The 23,471-nt window shown below is 53.0% G+C and overlaps 1 protein-coding gene across 8 annotated transcripts in view; it reads right to left on the bottom strand.

Annotated features, from left to right (window-relative positions):
• SHANK2 (SH3 and multiple ankyrin repeat domains 2) overlaps nt 1-23,471 on the bottom strand; it is a 427,977-nt gene that overhangs the window by 320,842 nt on the left and 83,664 nt on the right. The window lies entirely within an intron of this gene.

Raw genomic sequence — 23,471 nt, 5'->3', positions numbered from 1 at the left:
CCAGTTTCATTCAGATATAACTGACACACAGCACTGTGTGAGTTTAAGGGGCATGACGTAAGGACTTGATGTATGTAGATGGCAGGAAGCTCACCATGAGGTCAGTCAACATCCGTCACCGCGCACAGTGACAAAAACCTTCTTTCCCCGTGATGAGAGCTTTTGGGATCTACTCGCTAGGCAACTTTCCAGCGCACCGTATGGCATCGTCCGCTCCGGGCACTGGACTGAACACCACACCTCCGTGAACGGTTCACCTTCCAACTGGACGATGGTGCCTCTCGACCACCTGACCGCCCCCCCCCGCCCTCGGGCCCCCCAACCCTGGGAACCACAAGCCTGAACTCTCTTCCTGTGGGTGGGGCTTTTAGATTCCACACCTCGGTGATCAGACAGTTTGTCTCCCTGTGTGACTCACTCCACTTAGCTCAATGCCCTCCAGGCCCAACCCTGTTGCCACAAAGGGCGGGGTCAGTCACAACTGATAAAAAGGCAGCCGCGGCATCCACCGGGCCCCAGACCCTCAGAGTCAAACACCGCGCTCGCCCCCTCAAAGCCCCTGGCTGTGTCACCAGCTGAGGCTCTCGTTCCACAAGAACCCACAAAAGAGCATGCCTCTGCCCAGAAGCCCCCGCGGGGACCACGGCACAGCCCCCAGTCCCATGTCCCGTGTTCCCGCCAGGCACGCCCGGGAGCCCCATCCTTCTGATTAGATGCGAGCCACTCCCCAGAAGCAGGGGGAAGGGACCCCACCAAAAAGTACCCGAAGCTCTTCATCAGATTTCAGTCTGGCAGGAAAAATTCCAGCCTGCGTGTGTGCAGAACACCAGAACCAACACCTATGGGAAATGGTCCCAACTCTGGCCCTACAGATCTGCGGGCTCAAGCAGAAAAGCCAGGCAGGAGGCCCCCGGCGAGACCTGAGCCAGGACCCATGCCGGCAGGGCTCCCAGCACCCCAGACAGGAGGCCTGGGGCCCAGAGGCCATGGTCTACACCCCCGGGGGAGCCAGGAGCTCGGGTGCCAGCCTCCAGACACACACATCTACGGTCCGATGGCTTTCGTGACAATGCGGGCGGGGGAGGCCTTATTAGCAAAACCTGATTTCCGGGAGAAGAAATCCTGCCTCAGTCCTGCAGCGTCCACTCCTGAGTCTCCAGCCGGCTCTCCAGATTTCAGACTTGCCAGCCCCCACAGTCTCGGGAGCCAGCTCCTCCCAAGAAGCTGCTTGAATAGATGCGTCTCCAGCCATCAGGCCTACTGCCCGGGAGCATCGTGCCCGATGCCGCAGACACCACGGGCCCCAGAGCCCTGCCCTCGGGGGTGACGCTGGTTTCAGCTCCTGGGCACTGCCTCCTACAGCTCCCTGCCCTCCAAGGATGCCGCCGTGGCTGCCCCTGTCTACACCAGCCGGGGGAGGGGGGGCGCGGGCAGAAGGCGGAAGGCAAAGACCATTCCAGGGGCAGCCCCGGTCTGTAGAGACAGAAGCAGGGCTGGACCCATCAGGTAGATGATGCTCCTCCGGCGACCGCCCACCCGGAACCCAGGCTTCCGAGCGTGGACCCTGGACGCGGGGCAGGGACAGAGGGGTGGGGAATGTGGCGGGCCATGCGCAGTGTCCACTGGCGCAGCCGCAGTGGGAAACGGTTTGTAGCGCCTCAGGGGGTAGGACAGAGTTCCCGTTTGGTCCAGCAGCCCCACTTCCGGCTCTAGACCCAAAGGGCCCGAACACAGGTATGATGCTTAAGTTTTAGGTGTCGCCTTGACTGAGCCACAGGGTGGAGGGGCGGGGGGGGGTGGCCAGTCTGTGACTGTGTTTCTGGATGAATCAGCGGACTCTCGGTCAAGCAGCTTGGGTGGGCCTCATCCAATCAGTCGAAGGGTCACAAACAAGCTGACTGGGAGGGACGATGCCTGCCAGCCGGCTGGGCCAGCACATAGGGGCCTTCTGACCTTCAGATGCAGACTAAAGTGCTACCTGTTCCTGAGGTTGAGCCTGCTGGCTCTCCAGCCGAGACTTACACCCTTGCTGCCTGGGGCCTCTGGCTTGTTACAGCTTCACGCCCAGACTCCTCAGCCACCCTGGTAATAACCCTTGATGCAGGTGTGCGTGTGCATGTTTTCTGTGTGTGCACACATGCATCCTACTGGCTCCGTTTCCCTGGGGATCCCGCGAGTGCAGATCTGGGTGCTGGGCTGAGGTGCCACTGACGTGGGAGCTGCTTGAGAAGTGCTGGGCAGAAGCTGGGAGCGGTCTGAGGGGCATGGACGGTCAAGGCCATTCCGAGGGGCTCGCACATGGAATCTCGAGGAAAGTCACAAATGGCTTGGCCGACTTGTGTCTGCGTCCTACGGATCTGCAGAAGGCAGAATGTGGGAGCGATGAATTGGAAATTTAGCTGAGGAGATTTCTACGCAGCGTGGTGGAGCAGGCCGTGACCTCCAGCTGCTTGGAGCGAGAACCGAGGAGAGGTCAACTGGGTAAAGTGAAGGAGGAATGGTTAAACGCAACGGAACCAGAACCCGAAGACTGGGGGACAGCCTCAGCCCATCCACGTTGCAAAAAATGAAGCAAGAGAAGACCACGGGAGCGGTGAGGCCGGACAGAGGATGCAGGATGACAGGAGCAGAGACCACGGTGGGAGCCGAGGGCGCGGAGCCGGGCTGTAAAGAAGGCAGGCTGGGGGGCCGGGTAGTTGGACGGGATGGGTTCCTGGGCTGCAAACGTGTACCATCCTTCAAGGGGGAGAAACCACCCCAAAGGGAGATTCAGACACTACCAGGCCCCTGCCTGGGTCTCACCAGAAGCCGTGGGGGTGGGACACCCCTGCAGCGCCAGGGGGAGGCCGCCGTCCCTGCGGGTCCGTGGGCCAGCGCACCGGGCCTCGCGGAGCTGGCTGCTGGGGACCCGACACCCTTTCTTCTTGCTCATTTTCTCCTCTGGAACGGAAACGTCTCCCACGTGCCGGTCTCGCTGCCACACACCGGGAGCACACAGCTGGGGCGCAGGTGTGCAGCTGGAGACGTACTTTGCCCGAGGATGAACCACACCTTGAGTCTCACCCGTACCTGAGTTGGATGATATTTAAACGGGACTTTGGACTTCAGAGACGGGGCTGGAAGGAGGTTAAGCCTCTTTGGGCTGTTAGGTGAAATCAACATATTTTACATGCAAGGAGGACATAAATTTGGGGTCCCAGGGGTGGGGTCTTCGTGTTGCACACGAAATATCTGCGTCCTCCCCTCCCCTCCAAATTCCTGTGTTGAAACCTGACCCCCAGGGGAATGGTATTTGGAGGTGGGGTCTTTGGGGAGGTGGTTAGGGTCAGGTGAGGTCATGAGGGTGGGACCCCTGTCACAGGGTTTGTGTCCTCGCAAGAGGAGGGTACCAGAGACGCTCTCTCCGCCCCCCTCCCAACTACGGGAGGACGCTCACCAGCCCCCAGCCGTGCCAGCACCCTGATGTTGGAATTCCAGCCTCCAGAACTCTGAGAAATAAGCTGTTTCCGCCCCCTGGTCTGTGGGCTTTCGTTCCGACAGCCGGAGCCGATGAAGACAGCAGGGACCAGAGAGCTATCCGCACGCCCATGTTCACGGCAGCACTCCTCACAAAGGTGGAACCACCCCAGCACCCATCGACAGATGAACGGAGGAGCAAAATGCTATCATACGGTGGACACCATCCAGCCCTGGAAAGGAAGGGAATTCTGACACCTGCTACCACGGGGGCGGACCTGCAGAACAGGACGCGCCATGAAACAGGCCAGATGCAAACGAACAGATCCTGTAGGACCTCCCTCACGTGAGGTCCCTAGATTCATAAAGACCGAGCGCAGGACGGTGGGCGCTGGGGCTGGGGACGGAGGCTAGTGTTCCCTGGGGACAGAGCCTCAGTTCTGCAAGATGGAAAGAGTTCTAGAGACGGATGGTAGTGATGATTTCAGAGCAATGCACTGAATGCCACCGAACAGCTTAAGACAGCAAAATTTCCGGCTTGTGTATCTTACCGTGATTAAACAAAAAAGGCAAAATGCACCTGTGTGGACCAGCAGGAAAGAAGGTCAACCATGGAACATGATGATGCACCTGAACAGGCCAGCGGGTTTTGGAGAGATGCCTGGGCTTTGGAAGAGCCATCTCCCCCTGAGGCACAGGAGTGCCGGGATGATGGGGGCGGGGTGGGGAGGCCTCAGACAACGCCCACAGGAGCAGGGAGTACCCTCCGGGTTAGCAGGGCAGCCCTGGCATACCCCTCTCTGGCCACTCGCCTCCCGGTACCACCAGTGCCCAGAGCTCCTTTCTGCCAGGGGTGATGGGAGGCAGGGAGGTGTTGAGGGAGAAGCTGTGTGCAGGGACTTTCAATCAGAGAATCGGCCGCCCAATGTGCCCCCTCCCTTGGGGAGAACCTGTCCCCCACCTCCCCTATTCGTCCAGACCGGCCCCAGCCCCATGCCCGATGTGAGACTGGCAGACAGGTGCTTAGAGGTGAAGGGCTCTGGCCCCAGGATGCCAGACCTATACTGGGTGACCTTGAGCATGAGGGTTAATCCATGGGTCCCAGTTCTGTCATCTGTGAAGTGGGTTCGGTGTGAGGATTTGATGAGACACGCATCAATAGGGTTACAGCAGGGCCTGACACATGGCAAGCCCTAAAACAGGTGCTGATTATTACTGACTACCGCGGTGTAAGCGGCACGCGGCTCATAGCAAAGGTCCTCCACGCACGATCAGCCGCACACAAGTGCACGCCCACGTCCGCGCGGCACACCCGGGACCGCTGCTGAAAATAACTCCAGAAAGGACCAGAAACCAGCAAGTCCAAGTCTATTCTCCCCCCAAAAGCACTTTAAGAGCTATAAACTGAGTGAACCGTGCAGCTACAAAGCCACGTGCCCTGTTCCGGCCAAAATATCTGGGCCCACAACGCAAGTGAGAACAATCCAGACATCCCTTCGCGTTAACTGCCCAACTGTCTCTCCTGGATGATGTCAGGGCCAGGACAGTCCTCTCCTGCAGGAAGGGGCCACCCGCTGTCCTGCTCCATGGAGACATCCCTGCTGCCCACACCAGGCTCGGCACATCACGGAGTCCCGGTAAATGCTCTACGGGAGGATGCAGAGGGGACCGGGTCTGATGGCAGCGCCTCCACGTCATCCGGCAAGCCTGTGGCTGCTGGCCTGGTTGCATAAATAAGGTAGAATACTGGCATCTGTTTTCCTTGCTTACAGGTATACACGCCAATATTAATAATAAAAACCATAATACAGAGATATCAAGCACTTAAATGGACACAGTTTGCTCCAAGAGCTTTATAAGGATAGACCCCCGCTGATCCTAACAACTCTATGAAGTGGACACCCTTATCTCTGCCTGACATGTGAGAATACCGAGGCAAAGAGAGGTTAAGCAACTGGCCTGACATCACACAGGTAGCTGGTGCTGAAGCCAAGACATTTAACTCACGCCGTTCCAGTCCAGAATCTTTACCTAATTATCACAGCACCGTGTACATCTATAAATAGTTTTCACTGACTATGGCATTTAAAGAGAAAGTTAAGTCGTAATGGAATCACAGAGGTCAGGCACGTTAGCAGAGAATAGCAGCACAAGGAAGACGAGAGGACACACCGTCCCCAAGGGCGTACGACCAGCCACACTGGGCAGGCTGCATTGGCCGGGGACCACAGAATGTTCTGCAGTGACAGTGATCTGGGAACACAAATGCACTCTCCTGAAGGATGGGACACTACCTCGCAGTCGGAGGGGAGGGTGTGAAGACAGGAGAACCACGGCCTTCCTGGCTCGCGAGCCCCTACCCTCCCCCACCCCCCTCCCTGCACCTGCCCCCACCCCCCTCCCTGCACCTGCCCGCCCTCTCCCCCATCCCCACCCCCCCCCCCCGACCCCTGGGCTGAAGAACAACTCAACAGCACAGACCAGGACCAGCCGTCTGCACACCACCCTCATGAGATGCAGGCGTCCAACCTGCAGCAGGTGTTTGGATCTGGAGAGACCAGAGGCTCGTCCCGACCCCTTCCTTTCTTAAGCCATCATCCTGCTTCCGTCCTCACTTGAGAACACGCAGAGGGTGCTGGCAGGGGCACCGGGAGAAGGCGCCCTGGCAGGGGCTGCAGGGGGTTCGGTGGACGATGGGTGATGAGGAGAACATGCCAGTCTCTCCGCACGACAGGCAGGATGGACATGGCAGAGGGGGAAGTCTGGAGCCGGGGCCCCTGCAGGGGTAAGGAAGAGAAAGCCCTGGAGCTGGCAGGCCTGCGTCCAGGGGAGGAGTCCCGATGGCGGGCGGCCCGTTCTGGGCCATGGCCCGTGACCGCGGGCAGCAGATGGCCACCTCTGGAGCACACTGGTCATTCACACCAGACCGGTCCCCTCCGCTCTGAGTCACCCTGGCTCTCAGCTCCACACCCACCGTTGGGACGGAGTCACAGCCTTCTACAGACTTTTTAACCAAGAACTGTGGGACACAAGGCATCGGGGACTCGACTTCTCTGTGTCTCAAGGGAAAGGCAGGGAGGCCAAGGCCCCCAGGCAAGCCACAGGGAGCATGTCTGTCCCTGCTGGTGTCAGCCGCGACGTCTGAGATGGGGACCTCTGTCCCTGCTGAGGAGGCCCTCCTGAGAGGCTGGTGCTGAGACCACCGTGAGGAGGAGAGCCCATCACACCCGCTGTGCGGCGCCCCCGGGGCCCTCTGCCATGGTGACCAGGCCACTGGGATCCCAAGGATGCAGGAAGGCTGGCAGGTGCCAGTGGGGCTGGCTGGCTGGATGGGTGGGTGGGTACATGGGTGGGCGGGTGGATGGCCTGAGCCCATAGAGGGTATTGTGTACACAATGCTGGGGTCTTCCAGGAAGCTCTTTGAAAGGGCTGCCTGATATAGGAAGGATAAAATAGATCCGCAGAGAGTTTCAGTGAGGGCCAACCAGCTCACTTTGCCTGTGGGGGTGAGTTTTCCTCCCTCCGGTCTCCCCCGGCCCTGCTTCCCCTAGGTTCTCTGTTCTCCTGGTGCTGCGTGATGCCCCCTCCGCCATGGCTCAGACTTTTCAAAACAGGGCACCGATGTCTGTGAGTTGCCCCTCAACCCCCCTCGCCCCCGGGAGCTGAGATCTGACACCTGAATTACTCCCTGGTCACAAGGGAGACACTGAGTCCTGTGGTCGGTGCTGAGAGTTCATAGGTAAGGAGAAAAGCCATCTTCAACATCTAGAAGTTTGTGATCCAATCAGTAGGCAAAGTCAGAGGACAATCCAGCTGGTCTACCTTCATCTGAATTGCGGAGCCCCAGCTGAGCATGGAAACTCCAGCCCGGTGAACATCCTCCCAGCTCCGTGGGGGGGGGGGGGGGGGGCATGACCCCGCCACCCCCTCTTATGCAGAAAACTCTTCTGCACAGCATTACCCAGCCCTCTGCCGTACAGAATATTTATGGTAGTCAAGCCGGAAAAAAGCCATAAAAAAACATCTGAGAGAAGCATAAAAGTTTAGCATTGCACACCAAAGAATGGGAGGTAATTATTTCACATCGACCAAATGCATCAACCCCCTCCCAGACGGATTTGCCAATAAAATGCAAATTTCTCCTCTGAAATAGCACCGGCTTTGAAGGACACTATTTGCTCCCGGAAATCTTGATAAAGAGCAAAGGGTTTTTCGATGTTTGCAGAGAAACAACCTTCGAGTGAGCAGCTCGTGTTGGGACCATCATTTGGAGAGGCATGGGCACTGGGGGGGCAGGGAGACGCCTCTACATGCCTCTCCGTCCTGGGCGCCCAGGGCGGAGACTGAATCGCAGGGATTATGGACGCTCCTAGGCTGCCTTCCACCGTGCTGTGACAACAATGAGCCTCGTGCTGGAGCTCACAGCAGGAACGGCACATCGCTCAGCACCCCGGCTCCCCAGGCATCGAAAGGCAGCATCTGACTGAATCCTCACGGCACACCTAAGTAGCGCCGCCGTAATTGCTGCCTCCCAGATGAGGAGGCGGGCGGTAAGAGCTCAAGGACATTGGATTTCTCCCTCACATACAGGCAGACCTCAAACGTTAGACCTTAAAGCCTGGGGGCTTGCAGCCAGGTGCCGCGCACATGGCCTGCCGGGGCTCTGGCCACAGGAGATCTCTAGCACCTCGGTGTAGGCACAGCCCCCTCGCTCGCAAAGAGCTGTGTGAGAGACATTAATAATGAGATGTGATTTGGAAGCAGAAATCCAGCACCATTTTCTGCAGACAGTGACCGAAGAAGGAAGGGACAACGGAGACCACCACACACTTGTGTAGAAGCCAGCTCAGGTCACCACAGCAAATACCACAGATGCGGCAGCTTAAACTGTGTGAGCGTATGGTCTCCCGGTCCCAGAGGCTGGAAGTCAGCAGCGCGGGGTCCTCCCGAGGCCTCGCTCCTCGTGTGTGGACGGCATGCTCTCCCTGGGTCCTCACGGGGCCGTCCCTCCGTGCGTGTCTGTGTCCTGATCCGCTCTTCTTACAAGGACCCGACACATGGGATCAGGCCCACCCCAGTGACCCCATTTTTCCTTAATCACCTCTTTGAAGACCCAGCTCCAGCTCAGCCACATCCTGAGGTGCTGGGGGTCAGAGCTTCAACACAGGAATTTTGGGGACACAGTTCAACCCAGGAGACCTTGAGCAGAATGTCTTCACCTTCCTCACGGACGCGTGCGTTCTTCCAGCAAACATCCAGACATTCACGGCGGCTTGTGAAGCTCTCCCGCCAACATGGTCTGTCTACCGAGCTCATGAGGTTGGGGGCCGGGGGGTCACGTAGACATAATTGTCAGGGATGGAAACGCAGGAGCAGAAATTGCTTTCAGAGCCTTATCTTTACACAAAGCCTTTATTTCCCCCACCCCCAAGATTTTATTACGAACATTCTCAAGCGTACCCTCAAAACTGAAAGGACAGAGCAACGAAAAGCAACAGGATGCCCACCTTGATCGCACAGTTGTTTTTGTGCTGCTTGGGGTGGTGTGCGGGCACACACCTGCTCTTGCTAAACCCCCTGTGGTGCTTTCCTGTCTGAGGATCTCAGCATCCAGAGAGAAAAAGGACTTTCTCCGACACGTCATGGCACGACCAGACCAGCACTCATCCCCAAACAGCCTCTCATCCCCTCTCCAAGTGCCTCTCCTGCCCCCCCCCCCCGTTGTTAGACCATTTTTGTCTAGGGGATGGTCTGCACGGTGACACGCATAGACTAGAAGTTCACTGGCTGATCAGTGTGCAGTCTACACCCATCTTCTTAATTCAGGGGTGTGTGTGAAATGGGCAGGTTTTTTTCAAGATTTTATTTATTTTATTTTAGAGAGAAAGAGAGAAGCGGGGGAGGGGTAGAGGGAGAGGGAGAGAGAATCTCAAGCAGACTCTCCACTGAGCAGAGCCCAACATGCGGCTCAATCTCATGACCCTGAGATCATGACCTGACCCAAAATCAAGAGGTGGACACAACCAACTGAGCCACCCAGGTACCCCCAAATGGGCATTTTTTAAAAAAAGATTCTATTTATTTATTTGAGAGAGAAAGAGAGCACGAGTGGGAAGGAGAGGGAGAAGCAGGCTCCCCGCTGAGCAGGGAGCCTGACGCGGGACTCGATCCCGGGACTCTGGGACCATGACCTGAGCCGAAGGCACACGCCTGACTGACTGAGCCACCTGGGCACCCCAAAATGGGCAGTTTTAAGTTACATTTGCCCCCTAAACACACTCACTTTTTCTTCACCTTACATTGCTCTCTGTAAAATATCATCAACTCTCCATTTTTCCAGGAGTCTGAAAGAACAAAGATTGTGAGACATGGACCAAGAACTGAAAACACCGCGTTGCTGGAGTTGCCGCTGACGGACCCCCAGTGGCAGCTTCCACAGGCCACGAGGAGACAGCATTTACCCAGAAGCGCCACGTCTTACCCCAAAAGAAGCAAAGCGAGAATGGCGGTGGTAGCGATCGGGCTAGGAAGGCACCCCAGCAGCTCCCGGCTTACCTTTCCACACCCATGACACCTCACCGTATGCAGCGAGTGAAGACAACTTAGTAAACTCAACGACATACATGAGAAGCATGCTCATGAGGGGCCTAAAGCCGGGAGCCGGTTTGGTGTTTCTACGGAATTTTTTTTTTTGATGAGCTTCCATGAGAAACCAAATACCCAATGTCATTAAAATTGCTGCCACGTGTCACACTGGGGAACGATTTCTGAGCAACAGACCGGAGCTGTCTCGTCAAAAAGCAAAGCTCCCCTGCACACCCGGTCCCACGGGGCTCCCTGCTGCCCAGTGTCACCTCCCAGTGTCGAGGACGAGCCACAGACCCGCAGACACCCGAGCCCGGGTTCTGACGCCGCTCACTGTGCCCACTTCTCTCCGGGACGGAAAGGAAGAGGAAATGCAGAACCCTCTCTCCTCCTCCACCCCTCCTGTCCTGGAACCAACCTCCTAGTGTGCTTATAAATAAATTCAGGCTAGGCCGTGTCCTTTAGAAGAAAAAAGACATCCAGCTTGTAATTAATCCCAGTGCCGCAGAAGAAACTTATTACATAAAGAGATTGTTCTTCCTTCTTTTTCCTTCATACACGTTAAATCACAGATCCTCTTGTGGGAACACTGACCACTCGGGGAACACACTGAATACCCATCGGGTTCTAGCTGCGAAAATGGAGGGGAGGTACGTGAATTAAATTCAACATGATGAAATAACATAAAATTGCATTTTAATACCTTGAGGAATAAAAAGAAAAAATCCCGAAGACATTTCCTTTCTTAGGAAAAACCCAGGGAGAGTGACTTCAGCTCTCTGGAACCAGCTAGTAAACCTTGGCACCAAGAGGGGCCCGTTTTCCTAAACGAGTTTTTAAGATCCTGGTAAATAATTTGAAACCACTAAAACTCTAAGTCAAGGGCTCAGAGTTCCCCCTTTGGGTCTGGGGGCCGAAAGAGAGGATTCTGTCCTTAGCTCTGAAACCTGCCCCAGATGTCATGCCGAATAAACCAGGCCGCAGAACGCTCTGGTCCCAGGAAAGGGGAATTGGACGCACGCAGGACCCTGGCCCATCGGCAGCATCTGTGTTCCAACAGAGCGGTTCCTTCCACTTCCCTTCTGCCAACACGGCTCCATGGAACTGCGCGCCCCTAACTGCTCCGGGAAGGCTCACCATGCCTCATTAGGGGGAACAGCTACCGTCAGAATCCGTTCATTAGAGCAGCTACGTGGATGTTTATCGCTCTTAAATGAATCCACTCTTCGATTTCGCGTACTTACCCTGGTGCAGCCAGTGGGGGGAAACCCTGGCCGTGGAGGATTTATGCTGGGGGCCGTCGGGCCTCCAAGTGAGTGACCACACATGCTCTGCAGCCCCCTTTTCCAGGACCCTGAGAAGGCACAGGTGCCCGGTTCCGACAGCAGCCCTGGGGGGCTCGCTGGGAGCCACAGGAACCAGACTCCCTGCTTTCCGCTCAGACGCTGTTCCCCCTGACTCTCTCCCTGCTCACCTGGAGGATGAGCAGCTGTCGGGCTCTGAGGGCGTGGTGCTCCCCAAGCCCGGGGACCAGGGGAACACCAGCCCCCACGCACCTGTTGGTCTGGGAGCCCTCAAGAGAAGGGCTCAGAGGAAGCCCTCAGAGGAAGACAGAACTCCAAGCTGGCACAGAGAGGCCCTTCAAAGAAACCGACGTATCTTGGAGGCATGTATGAGATGCCGAGTATACAAAGAGCAAGACAATTACAGCGTTCAAAGCCTCTGACTGTGACCCCGAGGAACCTTCTAGGTAACAGCGAGGTCACTGTGGAAATGCCCTCTCTTTGCTGCAAGGCTGCATTTCAGCTTCTGTGTCCCACACCCGCCCCTCGCCCCCGCCGGTCTCAGCAATGCCCCTCGAGGGTTAAGCTGACCGCGCTCGCCTACGGGCTTGTGATCAGCCTTCGGATGATTTCTGGGTATCGTCCTGCCTGCATGACAAGTTTGTCCTTGGTCTTGATATTACAGATCAAAATACTGATGTCTTCTTTTAAGCAGAGAATGTGGTCCCTTGGAGACACCCACGGCCCCTGGGACCCTAGTCTCAGCTGTGAGTGGCAGCCGTTCCGAGACCTGCCAGCACGTTAGGGTGCTGTACACATTCCCCAAAATCCCTTAGCAACTGCTTCCTCGTGCCGAACGATTTAATTCTTCCAGTCATGATTCATGGTGCTGTCTGTGGACAATAATGAGAGACAATAATCCCCAAAATAGCTGCTGCTCAGCAGAGCCCTGCTGTGTCCCACTTACGGGACAGCCCGGGGCCACACTAGGGGCGTCTCACCCCTACCAGGGCGCCCCTGGAGCCCCGCTGACTGAGCCCACCTGGGATGGATCCCCGAGCACACCCAGCGCGTGGCCTCTGCATTGGGGATGAAGAGGGAACACACAGGCGAGACGCTCCCCCACTCCCCCCAGCAGGCTGCCACCCCTGCCCGCCTGCAGGGGTGTGGCCAAAAGGAAGATGCGTCTTTCAGTTGTAAAATCAAGGTCATGCTTTACAGCCTTCTGGGCTCTTTGACTAAAATACAATCAAGTAAAACATTCATTCCTACAAATCAACTCTATTTTCACACCTGGACAGGCAGACGCCTGAGTGTGTGTCTGTGTGTTTTGTGGGCCTCACCACCACCCTCTCCCCCAGGTAGTGCCCCCCTCCCTCCCTGCCCCCCCCATTTTCTGCAGCAGAGGGTCAAAGAAGAAGCCACGCTGCCCACATCCTCTGTCCGTGTGGCCCAAAGCCACAGTAAGCGGGGTCGGGGACCTCCCATGAGTCCTGCAGGGCAGGTGAGCCCCTCAGCCGCCTGCCGACCTCAGGCACGGGGCAGACCAGATCTAGACAAGCCTGGGGGTAGTACTCAGGGGTGCGGCTCCAGGTCAGGTCAAAGGACGGTGGGAGCCGGAATACGGGAGCCGGAATACACGAGCCCTGCTGACCCGTCACGTGGTCAAAGTGGATGGAGGAAGAAAATCCTCTGGCGCTTCCAGAATGCAAAGCTGGTGGAGACCAGAACTGCTAAATCCTGCCTCAGCTGTGTGTGCGCGCGTGCGCATGTACACACACACACACACACACACACACACACACACACACTGCCTGGTCCCTCCCGAGACAGCTTTCATGAGGCGGCACGGCAGGCCATAGACATGACCTCCAGAATTCTGGGAGGGTGATGATACAATGATCTACCCATCACTGAGACGGCATGCGGTCCCCCCGCCCTTCCTGCGCCGGGCACCTCTGAATCTTTACAAAAAAAAATAAGAGACTAAGAAGGAGAGGGAGAAATGGTGGCTTCTTCATGTTTCCTTTGTTTTATAGATTTGACTTTAGAATGATGCAGATATTTTATATATCTATAAAAATTTTAAAAATATAAAAAGCAGTTGTTACAAATCAGAAATAAAATGAAACAAAATGAACCCAAATAATATTTGCACATAGAGCTGGTGGCATAAACAAATAGAGAAAAATGATTCCAAATGACTTCCAAACACAGACTTCATTGCACATCCCTAAGGGGACCTACTCCGATGACAAACCTAAGTTAAACCACTCAAGCATCACACTGCTGGTGGAGGTTGGCATTATCACCAGGAGAATTTTGCTTGTGCGCAAGGGAATAAACCAGGAGAACCAGAGCACGGCTGATGGAGACACAGAAACAGGACCAAGGTTTGGCAAAATCCTTGTCCCGATTTACTACAGGCAACACTGAGATGACTTACCATGTACATCATCTTTAAGATAAGATCCCTTGCACTTAGAATGTAGCTCCTAAAACCACTTGGTGCAAAAAGGAATGAGACGTCCCTGGAAAAATGGTTGCTTCCAAGTCTGAGCAAGAAATTTGCTCAAGGAGCATGCAAACTCTTGTCATGCCAGAAAATATGGAGGCCGTCCATGATGATGAGGTCATGCTCAAAAGGCTTATTAGGAAATGATATGGAAAAGCCTCCACTGAGCACAGATAGGTGTGATGAAGTGGCTAGAGGCAGGTGATCACGTCCCCAAGAAGAACAGAGCAGGATAAACAAAGACAACAGGCATCTCTGTTGAGCTTAGCTACCACTAAGACCCACCGTGCAGGGCCAGAGTGAAGAGAGGAGCTCGCATCCCACAGCTGTTTTTCCCTGGGATCATGGGCACATTCCCAACTCAGGGAAAGGGCTGGGAATCCCAGGCTGATCCCTGCTGGGTGCAGAGAAATCAATGAAATGTTTAGCATAAGGCAGGGCTAGTGAACAGTCAAAACTGCAGACCCGAAGGGCCAAAGTCTGGGTGGGAAGGAAGAGTGGAACACTGAATGAGACATTTAGCTGCTTTACCCTTCAAGACAAACATTTTTTAGGGGACTCTGAACCTGGGAGGGACAGAAGGCTAAGGAGCGAGGTGTGAGCACTGGAGTGCAGGGCCCACCAAGCAGAGGAGCACAGTGAGCAGAGCAGGTGCTCAGCTCAGAGCATCTTAGGGCCCCATTGTGGGAGAAGGAGCAAGCTGGGCTGGAATGAATCCTCACAAAACCAACCCAGCCTTGGCTCAGCCCCATCTGCAAGCAGCCCCCCACTATCTACCTACTGCAAGACAGGGTGATCCTCTCTGAAAGCAAAGAACATTATCTGGAGTCTCTATAATTTTTTAAATACATGCCATGCCTGGCATTTTATAAACAATCACTAATCATTCCCAGGGACAGTGCCAGGTGTTGGAAAACAAAGAGAAAACCCAGTCAACAGAAACAGACCCATGGATGGTGCAGACATTTGCGTGAGTGGTTAAGAACTTTACAATAATATCTTCCAGAAAATAGAGGAAAAACAAGAGAAAATATTTGAAAAGAAGGATAATTTCACCAGAGAACTGGAACACCTAAAAAAGAATCCATTAAAGAAAGACCTAAACATGCAGCCTGAAACCATAAAAATCCTAGGAGAAAACGCAGCCTGTAATCTCTTGGACATTAGTCTTAGCAACACATCTATGGATCTCTCCCCTGAGGCAAGGGAAACAAAAGCAAAAGTACACTGTTGGGACCACACCAAAAGAAGAAGTTTTTTTTACAGAGAAGGAAATCAACAAAACAAAAAGACAACACACTGAATGGGAGAAGATATTTTCAAGTATATAATTGATAAGGGGTTAATATTCTAAATATATGAAGAACTTAAACAACTGAACACCAAAACCCCCCCAATAATTCAATCAAAATGGGCAGAGGACCTAGATAGCCATTTCTCTAGAGAAGACATACAGATGGGCAACAGACACATGAGAAGATGCTCATCATCACTGATCATCAAGGAAATGCAAATCAAAACCCAATGAGCTATCACCTGACACCTGTCAGAATGGCTAGAATCAGAAAGACACAAAAACAACAAGTGGTGGCGAGGATGTGAAGAAAAGGGAACCCTCATGCACACTTGGTGGGAACGCAAGCCGGTACAGCTGCTGTGGAAGACAGTATGGAGGTTCCTCAAAAAATTAAAAAAAGAAATACCCTATGATCCAGTCATCGCACTACTGGGTATTTACCCAAAGAAAATGAAAACACTAATCTGAAAAGATATATGCACCTCTATGTTTACTGTAGCATCATTTTAAATAACCAAGACATGTAAGCAACTCAGTGTCCCTTGATGGATAAATGGATAAAGATATATACACACGCGCACACATACACACACGCGCACACACATACACACACGCGCGCACACGTGTACACACACGCACACACACACACAGGCAATGGAATGTTACTCAGCCATAAAAAAGGATGAGATCTTGCCATTTGCAAATGGGAAACAGAGGAGTCAGTGATGGAGGGCACTGATATGTGTGTGTATGAATCTCTAAATGTGTCATCAAAGCTGGGAGATGAAGAGGAAAAACCTGAGTTCGTGATGTAAAAATACACAAATTACAATAAAATCTCCCTATGCTTTCTAAATTATAAGCAAAACTAAAAGAAAGGATGAATTTGAAAAAGAAATCTGTACTCTATGGCTGCTAAGAGTTACAATACCTATTATATTAGTATAAACTGATAATAAAGAGGCCCAAACCCAATCCCCAAAACAGTCAAAACCCAATGGGCAATCTTCATACGAAGGAGTCAACAGGTACCAATGGGTGGTATGAGCCATCAGATGTCGGAGGAGAAAGGCGGCAGGAGGGCCTGAGGGTCCCCCGAGTTCCTGGGAGAAGGCTGCGGACATGAGAGTGGGGACCTATCAGGTTTTGGTGTGTTTCTCCCACTCAGGTGGCTGCCCGCAACCCCGGCGTTCACCCCCATTACTGATCATTGGGTTTGAACCCCGACTGGCTTCACTCAGCAGCTCCTCTTTCCTTCCAGCCTTGGGCACCCAGCCTACGAGGAGGCAGACCCATCTGTCACTGGCCGGTGGCCATTCAGCAGGAGCCCGGAGACGCAGCAGTGAGCCCTGTGTCCACCGCAGTGGGGCTGCTGGTCACAAAGACGTCACCGTCACCACGGGGAAGGGACGCCAGGTCCTGGGTGCTGCTGGGAAATGCTTGCTTTCAGAGGTGCTAGGCTCAGCACCCCTCCCATATTCCCACCCAAGAACAGGGCGGCTGAGACCCCTGACTTCACATCTGAAGCATTTTCTATCTACCCAGAGGCTTCAGTGGGCGGCCAGGCCAGGAAGTTACATCGAGACGGTGTCACTACAGACCAGCTTTCTTCCTTGAGATTCTGGTGAGGACAGCGGACATCATATCTCTTTCACGCATGGTCTTTCTGTCCTTCCAGGTGGAGCCTTCATGCAGGACTGCCTTACGGGGAGGCCAGTCTCCTTTGAAACATGGCACCCGTAACAAACAACTCTGGGGTCCGGCTTACGTCTCCCCCCAAATTCAATGCTTTGAGTATACAGAGACAGCATCTTATGTGGTTTCTGTTCTCTGGCCATTGCCGGCCCCCAATCCTGCAAGGTCAGCTGGACCCTCCCGCCCCACCGCCATCCCAGCACGCAGGGGGCAGCTTCTCGGCAAACGGAATCGAACACCCTGCCCACTCCAGTGGTTACTCTCAGCTCCACCCCACCACTGGCAAGGAAATGTACAAAGCCCGCTCCAGAATGACAGTTTGCACCACAGAGGGAAGGTGTGTGGGGTTTCGCAGTGGGCCACTATTTATATCTGCATGAATCAGCAGCCCGAAGCTGTTTCTGTCAAAGAAGGCAATGGATAAATACATGACACATTTCATCAGTGACTTTATGGAATAAATATTTCTAAAGTATCCTGCTACACGGACGCTGAGCTAAGAAACACATGCATTTTATTAAAGACCACCCGTCAGAGTAAAGAAAAGCCTTTTAAACCTTGTCCATGAGACGCCTGATAGCTGTGGGAACTGCCTGGATATCTTCGGGGTGACTGGTAAGGAAACTGCATGTTCATAAAACATGTCCTTGGGTCTCTTCTAGGATCCGAGCCCCACCCCGTGCACCCGCCATCAACGCCAGCAGAAATCCTGAAATGTGCCTTTGCTAGGGCCAGATACTTAAAACCTAGTGGTTTTTTTTTTTAAAAAAAGAACTGAGGCAGGTCATTTCTCCCTCAGAGCGTCATGCCCATGTTAGAGTTGAAATGTAAAAGCAAACCCACCATCAAGATACCTAGGAATAAATTTAACCAAAGAGGTAAAGGATCTGTACTCAGAAAACTATAAAATACTCATGAAAGAAATTGAAGAAGACACAAAGAAATGGAAAAACGTTCCTTGCTCATGGACTGGAAGAACAAACATTGTGAAGATGTCAATGCTACCTAGAGCAATCTACACATTCAATGCCATCCCCATCAAAATACCATCCACTTTTTTCAAAGAAATGGAACAAATAATCCTAAAATTTCTATGGAACCAGAAGAGACCCCGAATAGCCAGAGGAATCTTGAAAAAGAAAAGCAAAGCTGGCGGCATCACAATTCCGGACTTCCAGCTCTATTACAAAGCTGTCACCATCAAGACAGTATGGTACTGGCACAAAAACAGACACATAGCTCAATGGAACAGAATCGAGAGCCCAGAAATGGACCCTCAATGCTATGGTCAACTCATCTTGGACAAAGCAGGAAAGAATGTCCAATGGAAAAAAGACAGTCTCTTCAACAAATGGTGTTGGGAAAATTGGACAGCCACATGCAGAACAATGAAACTGGACCATTTCCTTACACCACACACAAAAATAGACTCCAAATGGTTGAAAGACCTAAACGTGAGACAGGAGTCCATCAAAATCCTAAAGGAGAACACAGGTAGCAACCTCTTCGACCTCAGCCGCAGCAACTTCTTCCTAGAAACGTCGCCAAAGGCAAGGGAAGCAAGGGCAAAAATGAACTATTGGGATTTCATCAAGATAAAAAGCTTTTGCACAGCAAAAGAAACAATCCACAAAACCAAAAGACAACCGACAGAATGGGAGAAAACATTTGCAAATGACATAGCAGATAAAGGGCTAGTATCCAAAATCTATAAAGAACTTATCAAACTCAACACCCAAAGAACAAATAATCCAATCAAGAAATGGGCAGAAGACATGAACAGACATTTTTCCAAAGAAGACATCCAAATGGCCAACAGGCACATGAACAAGTGCTCAACATCGCTCGGCATCAGGGAAATCCAAATCACAAACCTCCATGAGATACCACCTCACACCAGTCAGAATGGCTAGAATTAACAAGTCAGGAAATGACAGATGTTGGCGGGGATGCGGAGAAAGGGGAACCCTCCTACACTGTTGGTGGGAATGCAAGCTGGTGCAGCCACTCTGGAAAACAGTGTGGAGGTTCCTCAAGCAGTTGAAAATAGAGCTACCATACGGTCCAGCAATTGCACTACTGAGTATTTACCCCAAAGATACAAATGTAGGGATCCGAAGGGGTACGTGCACCCCAATGTTTATAGCAGCAATGTCCACAATAGCCAAACTGTGGAAAGAGCCAAGATGTCCATCGACAGATGAATGGATAAAGAAGAGGTGGTATATATACACAATGGAATATTATGCAGCCATCAAAAGGAATGAGATCTTGCCATTTGCAACGACGTGGATGGAACTGGAGGGTGTTATGCTGAGTGAAATAAGTCAGTCAGAGAAAGACATGTATCCTATGACCTCACTGATATGAGGAATTCTTAATCTCAGGAAACAAACTGAGGGTTGCTGGAGTGGTTGGGGGGTGGGAGGGATGGGGTGGCTGGGTGATAGACATTGGGGAGGGTATGTGCCGTGGTGAGCGCTGTGAATTGTGCAAGACTGTTGAATCACAGATCTGTACTTCCGAAACAAATAATGCAACGTATGTTAAGAAAAAAGAAAAAGAACAAGATAGCAGGAGGGGAAGAATGAAGGGGAGTAAGTCGGAGGGGGAGACAAACCATGAGAGATGATGGACTCTGAAAAACAAACTGAGGGTTCTAGAGGGGAGGGGGTTGGGGGGTGGGTTAGCCTGGTGATGGGTATTAAAGAGGGCACGTTCTGTGTGGAGCACTGGGTGTTATGCACAAACAATGAATCATGGAACATTACATCAAGAACTAATGATGTAATGTATGATGATTAACATAACAATAAAAAATCTTAAAAAAAGCAAACCCACCATCTGAGGGGCGCCTGGGTGGCACAGCGAAGTGTCTGACTCTGGGTTTTGGCTCAGGTCACGCTCTCAAGGTCATGAGATCGAGCCCTGCATCAGGCTCCACACTCAGCGGGGAGTCTGCTTGGGATTCTCCCTCTCCCTCTGCCCTTCCCACTTGTGTGCATGCTCACTCACTCATTCTCTCTCTCTCTCTCTCTCTCTCTCTGCCCTCCTTGTTCGCAGTAGCTTTGTCTTATAAAGGCACTGTGAGCGCTGATTTAGAGACTCCTGAATAGGTGCTCCTAGGAGAGACACAGGGCTAGGTCCCCACCAAGTGATGGACATGCAGCCACCTTGATGGGTGTGCAAGGACACCTGGTTTAATACACACAGTTTGTTCACTGACACTGACCTCACGGAAGCAGGGCTGTAGCTCGTGCCTGGACAAAGCTTAGCAGACACACGCCTTTTCTCCCTAAGGCCCATTCCTGTGCTCAGCATCACTACCCAGCTCTTCAGCACTATGCCTCGGGGCTGTTTTAAGCAGTTAAACACCAACAAAGAACACAGAAATGCAAAAAAAGAGGAAAAGAAGAAAAACACTGCAAGATTTTATTTTGGGGTTACAAATAAATTTGTGAGCAGGCAAATTCACAAATACAGCGCCTACAAATAATGTGACGGGCTAGAGGGGTTTGCAGAATCCCCTTGTCTCGCCACATTAACAAAAAGAGGCGATCCTCACTTTCTACCACTAATCACCAGGCCCTCATCTGTCTCCTGGTTGGTCCATCCCCACTGCTGGAGACAGAGAGGTGAACCAGTGGTTAGAATCTTCTGGGGCCGGGGACGGAGGGAGGGAGGGAGGCAGGCACACATCATATGCTTGTTAAGACACCTCAAGATGTTAGCTTCTCTGTTTAAAAAAAAAATAAGAGCTCAGAATACAAAACAGACTCAGAAGAAACACATGGAGACAAAAGAGTCTTTGTACCTATTTTATAAACAGTAATGCTTCCCACAGTGTTAAAATGAGTAAGAATCCCGGAGCACTGACTCTGAATTCCATTTAAATATTCATGAAGATTCCGAACTCCATCTTCAGAAAAGATCTCACCGTTAAATGCCCCGTGGAGCCCTGTGTCGGCCTTCCCTCCTGTTCTGTGCTCTGGGTCATTTCACTGCCTGGCTCAAGAGCGGTTAGACCGGACGGAGTGGGCTCGTCCTGTGGATTTGGGCCAAAGGGGGAGAAGCACTGCAAGTCAACACAAGGAAGAGAACCTAAGGCAGGAGACCCCCTTGGGAAGTGATGAGTTCCCCATCTCTGAAGGGGTCCAAGCAAGGGAAGCCAAGATCATGTCTAACTGCCGTGAGACACAGGCACAGTCCAGGTGGCCTTTGAGACCTTTCAGCACCATGAATCACATGTCCAGATTCACAGATGTTATAACACCTGCTGCCCCCTAGGAGGATGGCTCAGATTCCACAATTCCTTGGTCACTTTTAGGAGAGACTCCAGGAATCACAGAACTCTCCCTTCCACCCCGTGACCCAAAGATGTTTAGAAGGAAAAGCTGGTGGTCTCTTTGAAGGGAGAGGTCTGAGACAGCTGGTCAACCAGCCCGCGAGCCGAATTCAGTGAAGAAGAGTTCTCAGCGCTGACCAGGCATTGATCAAGGGCTTGTGCTTGGCAGTCCTAAGGTACGTTTGCTGAGGTGGGAAACAGAGGGTGGTTGTCAGGGCAACCTCACCCCAAAAAGGGCCTTCTTGCAGAATGATCCTGCATGGTCTCCTACTGGCTTTCATCTGGACCATGAGATGGGGTCCCAGGGCTTGGAACGGAGAGACAGTGTGTGGAGTACAGTGAGGGCATTTGCTTCAAGGCTGATTGATTGCCGAGACGGTGGGACAGCAGAGATGCTCTTTCCTCGAGGAGGAACCAGAATCCCCCAAAAAGCACTCACAGAGCAGAATTGAGACCAAGGAAGAAACACGTCACAGGACTGGTAAGGTGGGTCATGCTGGAGGGCAAGATTCAGCCGGTGGCCCTGAAGCCAAACGGGCAGTAGGACCACCTTCCAGCCCCCACCAAGCCTGTGCCAGAGAAGGGAGGGGAAGACGAGCTGCCGGGTGGTGCGGGTGACCAAGAGTGACAGCCGGTACCTCCTGGGTGGGTGGGGCTGGAGGACGTGCACACAGATCAATTGTAACAAGACTCCGAGGTGGACACAGACCTGCAGAGTGAGAGCTCAGATGAAGCTTCTAGAACAACAGGGTAAGAGAGGCACCCACAAGAATGCAATGTGCACAAGAACTGCCATTTCTTTAGTCTGTGTGCCTTCCAGCATGTGCACCCATGGTCATCGTTCATTAGCGCATATCACAGTAAGGAAATACGTTTTTGTGGAAAAGTCTGAGAGCATCATCGAGGGCAGGATACCAGCGCTTACGCTGGGCTCGGCCCCGAGGAGGGTGCTCGACATCACTGTGGTCTTACCTCTGATACAGGGTAAGGACAGGCTTTGTCTCAGGGGCTGTCATGGGGACTCGGCGGCTGGGACAGGAGTGCAAGTGTCCCGGGGCCACTGTAATGAGGAACAGACGCAGCAGCTTACAGCAACGCACATTTAGTACCTGGCAGTTCCAGAGCCAGAAGTCCTAAAATCAAGGCGACATCAGGGCTGGTTTCTTGTGAAGCTCTGGGGGAGAATCAGTTTCTTGGCCTTTTCCAGCCTCCTGTGGCACCGTGTTCCTGGGCGCGCAGCCCCTCCTGGGTCCACGATGACAGCAGCCCAGCGCCATCCATCAGCCGCTCTGACCTACGCTTCCTTCGCCATGTCTCCTCTCGCTCTGCCCCTCCTGCCCCTCGTGAATGACACGAGACCACCTAAGGAGCGCAGGCCCACCTGCCATATGTCAAGACCCTTAACCTGAATCACACCTGAGAAGTGCCTCCTGCCACAAAAGGGAACACATTCATGGGTTTGGGCGATCAGGATATAGACATCACTGGGGGGCCTCTCCTTGGCCCCCACAACAAAGAAACCTGTTGACCCTGCTCATTACAGAGAAGCTGTCCATACCCCCTAAGAGGCACTGGGATGAGGAAGGTGACGAGGGTGCTGACGAGGATGGAGAGCGGAGGTGAGCGCCAGAGAGTAAAGATCTCCACCGTCGCAGGCCACACGGTCTCTACGGCGTCTGCTCAACTCTGCCGCCATCACTCGAGAGCAACCGCGGAGAAAACGCAAATGGGTGCAGCAGTGTTCCAATAAAACTTTATTTAGAGAGATAAGGAAATGGGCCAAATGCAGTTTAAAGTTGCCAGCCCCTGATGTCGTGTTTTCCGGGCTCCAGTCATTCTACCTCTGCCCGGATGAGGCTTAGACAGCCCTGCCTGTGGCCTGTGAGTAGTAGGGCCTCCCGCTGGAAGGGAAGCGGGTCCTTCCCTGCCCCCCAACTCTGGCTCTGCCTGCTCCCTGCCGTCTCAGCCTAAAGAAGAGCCAGGTCTCCTCGGCCTGGGTCCTGGGACAGAGACAAAACCGGGACCAATTTTTCTGGCCGTGTCACTAGATGGCTGGAAGCCAGTGAAAGGGTGGGGATGCTTGTTACCACACCATAACCTAGTCTGAGCTGACTCAAGCACATAACAAGTGCTAGTCATTATTATTGCATGTTACTCCAGCTCTTTCTCAAGTACCCCACCTGGCTAGTGTGGGATGCCCAACTGGAACCACTCCCAAATCACCACCATGCCTGGGACAAGACGACTGGCCACGGGGGCTGATTTTGCTGTTCTAAATGCATTCTGAAATAGCAA

The sequence above is a fragment of the Eumetopias jubatus genome, unplaced genomic scaffold (genome assembly GCF_037043125.1).
Source record: "Eumetopias jubatus isolate StellerSeaLion01/CBP00866 unplaced genomic scaffold, mEumJub1_p1.0 scaffold_13, whole genome shotgun sequence".
Taxonomy (NCBI): Eukaryota; Metazoa; Chordata; class Mammalia; order Carnivora; family Otariidae; genus Eumetopias; species Eumetopias jubatus.
This window is presented reverse-complemented; position numbering and strand designations above follow the sequence as displayed.